This window comes from Mustela nivalis (genome assembly GCF_964662115.1).
Source record: "Mustela nivalis genome assembly, chromosome: 1".
In the NCBI taxonomy this organism is placed as follows: domain Eukaryota; kingdom Metazoa; phylum Chordata; class Mammalia; order Carnivora; family Mustelidae; genus Mustela; species Mustela nivalis.
The window spans coordinates 150,838,091-150,843,553 of NC_139020.1; the positions used below are offsets into that span (position 1 = coordinate 150,838,091).

Genomic DNA, 5,463 nt, shown 5'->3' on the forward strand with positions numbered 1-5,463 from the left:
AAATAAAATCTTAGGGAAAAAATGTCTTTTGAGTTACTTTCCCCTTATGATTAGTGATATTGATCTTTCATGTATTTATTGCCCATTTGTGTATCTTCTTTGGAGAAAGGTCTATTCAAGTCTTTTGCTCATTTTTTAATTAGTTTTTTTTTGTTGTTGTTTGTTGTTGAATTATAGGAATTCTCACTCTCTTTTTAAGTAGTCCTGAAGTTATTTTCTTATTCACTTATTTAATACCTATTATGCCATGAATTCATAGGAGATGAGCTCTAATAGCTCAGGCTCTTTTCCATTGGTTCTTACCAAATGTTCATCTCTGGGTGGGGCAGACTGGCATTTCAGTTGAACCCAAGTACCTTTCTCACTTTGGCTTCCTTCTTTTTTGGATCATTTTCCTTCACACACTTCAGGAAGCTATCTTGGCTCTTAGAGTGCTTAATATGCTTAACACATACATTATTTCTCTTGGCAAGAATCTTGCCCTTAACTTATCTGTTTACAACAATGCCAACAGCATGCTGAGTGACACTGTAGACTCTTCCAGTTTTGCTATGATGACATTTGTGGGACATTCCTTTTTGAATGGTGCCTATTCCCGTGATGTTTGCAATATCACTTTTATTGTAGATACACATGTATGTGGCCAAAGCAACAACTGCATGTTTTCTAAAAGGCCTAGGGAATGTAGAGTGGGTACATTTCCTCTTTCCCTTTGTGTTGGTCATTTCAGCGAATTACTCTAAGATGGCATGTTCCACCAAAAGACTGTAGGCATTTTTTATATATTCTGGATATCAACACATTGTCAGATATATGATTTGCAAATGTTTTCTCTCATTCCATGGGTTGTCTTTTGAGTTATTTTCTTTGATACACAGAAGTTTTAAATTTTGATGTAGTCCAACTGTCTACTTTTCCTTTGTTGCCTATGCTATTTGGTGTCTTAGTCAAGAAGTCCTTATCAAATTCAATATCATGAAGATTTCCCACCTTGTTTTCTTCTACTTTAAGGTTGCCTTTTCCCTCCTACTATTTAAATGCTTAGTGATATTAGTCATTTTTTTTCTCTGTTCTTTGTTCTTTGTTAATAATTTTCATATTTTTTATCCTGGTCCATGTTTCACTTCCTATTTTTTAAAATTTATGTCTTCTTTTTATTTTTACATGGTCTTTTAATATAAATCAATGTTTACTCTTTTTTTTATTAGGTCATCTTTGATAAGACAAATTATGGATCTATTTTTTCTATTAGGTTTGGGCAAGGAAGGATCTTACGATATAGGGTTGTATGCACCTGAGAATGGATAAGTTATTCTAGCTTTTAGTTATCCCCAGACAAAATAACTAATGCATGGTTGTTTGCAATCGAGAGTTTATCTTCTATCTGTATTGGTCACAGTCTTCTTCCTGCAGAGTCTCTGTGTTTCCTCATGGAACTAATTTCTTATGTAACACTTGGTGCAAAATGGGTCCTAGAAAACTTCCTCTGTCAGCTCATCGATCCTCTTATGTTGCTCTAAATGAGAAACTGTTTTTCTCTCTGAAGGCACCATCTTTTTTGGACAACTGTGCTCTGTCAGTTTTGTCCAAGGTCTGTACCTGTTTATGTCCCTGTAAGTTCTTCACTAGATTTGACAGCTCCTTCTCTTTTGGCATGGTTCAGAGTTTCAAAAATCTATTCTAGTTTGTTGAAGGTGGAATTTGGGTTTCTGATTCTCCAACTCTTTGATGTTATGGTGACTTGAAGGGAAAATGAGGCAGGAGTCCAGGTAGTTGTATTCTCTTCCACTCTCTTTTTTTGAGCAGCTTAATGGCCTCTCACGTTCCCAAAATATAGAATAGAGTACTGGGAGAGCAAAAAATGGAAGTTATGGAACAAAGTGGTTACATAGTGGACTTCTGACTCTGTAACTTACTAGCTATGTGATCCTGGGCAAGTAATTTAACTTTTCTGTGACTTAGTTTACTTCATTTGTAAAATGGTAGTAGTAGTGATAGTCAAAGTGTTATAGGCACCCATTCTATGAGAGGCACTATTCTGTCATTGTTGCATGTATTAACTCATGTCTCACCTGTTGTCATCATTCCCATTTTATAGATGAGGAAACTGAAGCAAACTGAAGGTTATTAAATAGAGCTGAGCTTTAAACCTAGGTCACCTTGTTCCAGAACCTATGCTTGTCCATTACACACTAATCCCTCTGGTGTTCAGTACTTATCTCATGAGCCTGTTGAGAGGATTAAAATGATAATGTACATGAAGTACTAAGAACAGTGCACATGGGAAGTAAGAACACTCTTCTTTTCCTCTCTACCCCTTATCTTCCTAATTCTCCTCTTCCTCCGTCTTCCTGTATTCATACCCTTTAGTGATATGGTAGGAGAAAATGATGATTTGACATTTTGTTTGACAAAAATGTCCCAAATAGCCCAAGCATTTGAAAATACTTTTTTTCTTCTGAAGAAAAGTTTAAAATACTGACTTTTGTATTGGAAATAAATGAGAAAATGACAAGGAAGCTTTATCTTTTAGTCTTTGGGCCAGTTTTCAAAAATATCTCAGTGTCCTCAGGAGCTGTAGATGAGGTAGAAAGGAAGGAACCTATAACCAATGACTTTGGGAAACAACCACTGAACCTCTCTGAGGCACTGGGATATGATGCCCTGAGCCAGTGGGTAAGTGAAAGGAAGAAGGTGAAGTGATGATGTTGGGTGTCCTTGTTATCCTCTGTAATGGTGAGAGTTGTCTGCTTACCTCATCCTGGTTTCTCCTTCTGGATTTCAAATATTAGACTAGGTCATAAAGTGGAGAGTTGTGACCAATGTTTATAAGTCATCCTTCCCATTCTTCATTTTTTTTCTCCATGTGTTTGCTTCACTCTGCAGGTTTTTTCTTAGAGGAGAAGTGGGGCACAGCCTAGAAAATGGACTCATTGGTCTGCTTCTGTATTAACTTCCCTTTTAAACATGGGGAAAGATGGGAAGGGATGGGGAGGAGAGAATGGATGAATAGATAGTTGATAGATAGATAGATGGAGGGAGGGGTGGAAGAAAAGAGGAAGACCACCTAGTGGCTAAACTCTAATTCCACATTTCTAGCTGGAGAATCTGATTGATTTAGCTTTGTTCAGGTGTCCACATAGGTACAATTGAAGGTTGCTAGGTTGATGACATACTTGCTGAGGGTACAACCCTTCTGAAAAGGAAGACTTGGACAAAGGAGAAAATGATTGGTTGAGAGAATGATTGCTATCTCTTGGCCACTAAACTGCCACATCAGACCCCAATCTGGCAACTGATACCTTGATGTGGCAATGAACTCTGAACTCTAGTCTCAGAGCCTGCTGAAACCAGCATCTATCATCCTGACTATAGTTCCCCACCCAGTCCCTCAGCCTGCCTACCTACTGGCCTGAATTCTCAGTGTTTAGTGCATTTGCTTCCAGACCCTTAGTTCCTTTTAGTTGTCTGATATAGACAGTTTGCTTTGAAAATTGGTTTCTTTTGTTGGTTCTTGGTGCATACTTTAAAACAGAGGCTTGCATGGTGTGTCGACTTTGTCTTATCTCTGCCAGTTGATTTTTCCCTGAGTGCCTCGCCCTAGCAGAAGGGCACCCTGTATCAAACTTTATCCAAAGCCACTCAAAAACCCTGTTCTGGAAGCAGACATGGGGCAATAGTCCTCCCTACCCTTCTCCAATAGTCCTATTCAGCTCTCTCCAAATCATGCCAATCTATTTTAGTGAGGGAACTGGAAATCTCAGGGGACATTTCATCCCTAAAAAGTTCTCCAAGGAAAGTTTAAAGATGAGCTGTTGTTTAGAGATCAATGAAAACGAGATGGAATTTAAATATTAAGAAGAAAGCTCTTGCCTTCAGGTAAAGCTGACATTTGCATAATAATGAGAATCACTCGCCAGATGGAATTGAGAATCTGACTGGAATCTCAAATCCTGGTGAGGGAAGATTCATTTACCTGAAATGGCAATGGGAAATATGCTAATCAGAGATTCACTGCTGTCCATCACGTTCAACAGATTCTGAGACAAAGAAGGAGAGAGTTCACAAGTAGGAGGTGATACAACTTGACATTAAACTTAATTTGGTTTGTTTTCCTATCAGCCCCTGACAGATGTGTGATTGTGGAAGTCTTCAAAGGGGGTTAGGGGGACGATTCCCTTCTGTCAGAACTGTCTGACATTGTCATTACTGCTGCTGTCATTGTCATTACTGTTATTGTGTTGGAAACAACAGGAGGGAGGGAAAGGAAATCTGGAGTATGACCCAAATCATTATTGAGAAATAATGGGAACACTTAAACAGAAAAGTCAAAGAAAGAAATAAGGACTTCAAATAAAACATTTTTGTGTCTTGATGATTAACACAGGAGAGAATTAGTATCTGGGTGATTGAATCAGTCATTTAGAAGATATCTTACCTTAGAAATTGAATTTTCTGAGGAAAATAATATTATATTAGCCTGATCCAAACTTGCACCTGAATTCTTTTACTTTGAGGCAACAGAAGTAGTTCTGGGAGAAAATGGAGGCAAGGTGTAGTCAGTAAAATTCTAAGATAGCTCTTATGATCTCCCTAGACCTATATGATTTCTTCCCTTTGAATGTGGGCAGAACTTGTGTCTTGCTTCTAATGGGATCGCGCCCATGATTGTGCTACTTTATATGGCAAAGGTAAAGGGATTTCAAGAGGTAATTAAGGTCCATCATTTGACTGAGTTTATCATAGGAGTAGTTTTTGTAGGTGTGCCTGACTTAACTGGATGGGCCTCTCACAAGAGAGCTTAGGCCTTCTTTGAAGTCAGAGATGCTAAGCAACAGAGATTCTCTTTCTCCGTTTCAGACTTTGAAGAAACCATCTTGAAAGCCTCAAGGAAATGACTTCTGTCAATAGCCCAAGAGAATCTGGAGGCATATTTTTCTCTTGTTGAGCTCCCAGATGAAAACACAGCCCTGGTCAACATCTTGATTTCAACTTTGAGGCTTTGATTAAAGAATCCAGCTGAGCCTTACATGGACTCCTGACCACAGAAACTGAGATAATAAAATGAGTGTTATTTAAAACCACTGAGTTTGTGGTAATTTACCACAAACATAGCACTAGAAAACAAATACAGAAATTTATTCTTAAATAAGTTAATTGGAGCTCTGCTATGCACATTAGCCTTTCTAGTGGGAGAGTGGGCAATGGGATTGACAACACTGGTATCACATACTCATCTCTCTGGCCAGTTAGATGCCATTCCAGGCTCTTCTTATCTGTTTGAGGATGTCTCTGTAGGGATGGGTGGCTAGTATGGATGGCCTTGTTTCTGATCCTGATATTACTACCCATTTAGCTAGCCAGGCTCCTCTGCCTTTTCAGTGCAACAAGTGAAATGGTGTGACTCACTCAAGACCATGCATTCAAAGTAGTGATTAAACTTACGTTTGGATTGTATCCATC

At 38.5% G+C, this 5,463-nt stretch overlaps 1 pseudogene across 1 annotated transcript; it reads right to left on the minus strand.

Annotated features, from left to right (window-relative positions):
- Window positions 1–240: 240 nt before the first annotated feature.
- LOC309840949 (large ribosomal subunit protein eL21 pseudogene) lies at window positions 241–725 on the minus strand (annotated as a pseudogene). The gene has a single exon. The product of its transcript is annotated as a large ribosomal subunit protein eL21 pseudogene (transcript).
- Window positions 726–5,463: the final 4,738 nt, after the last annotated feature.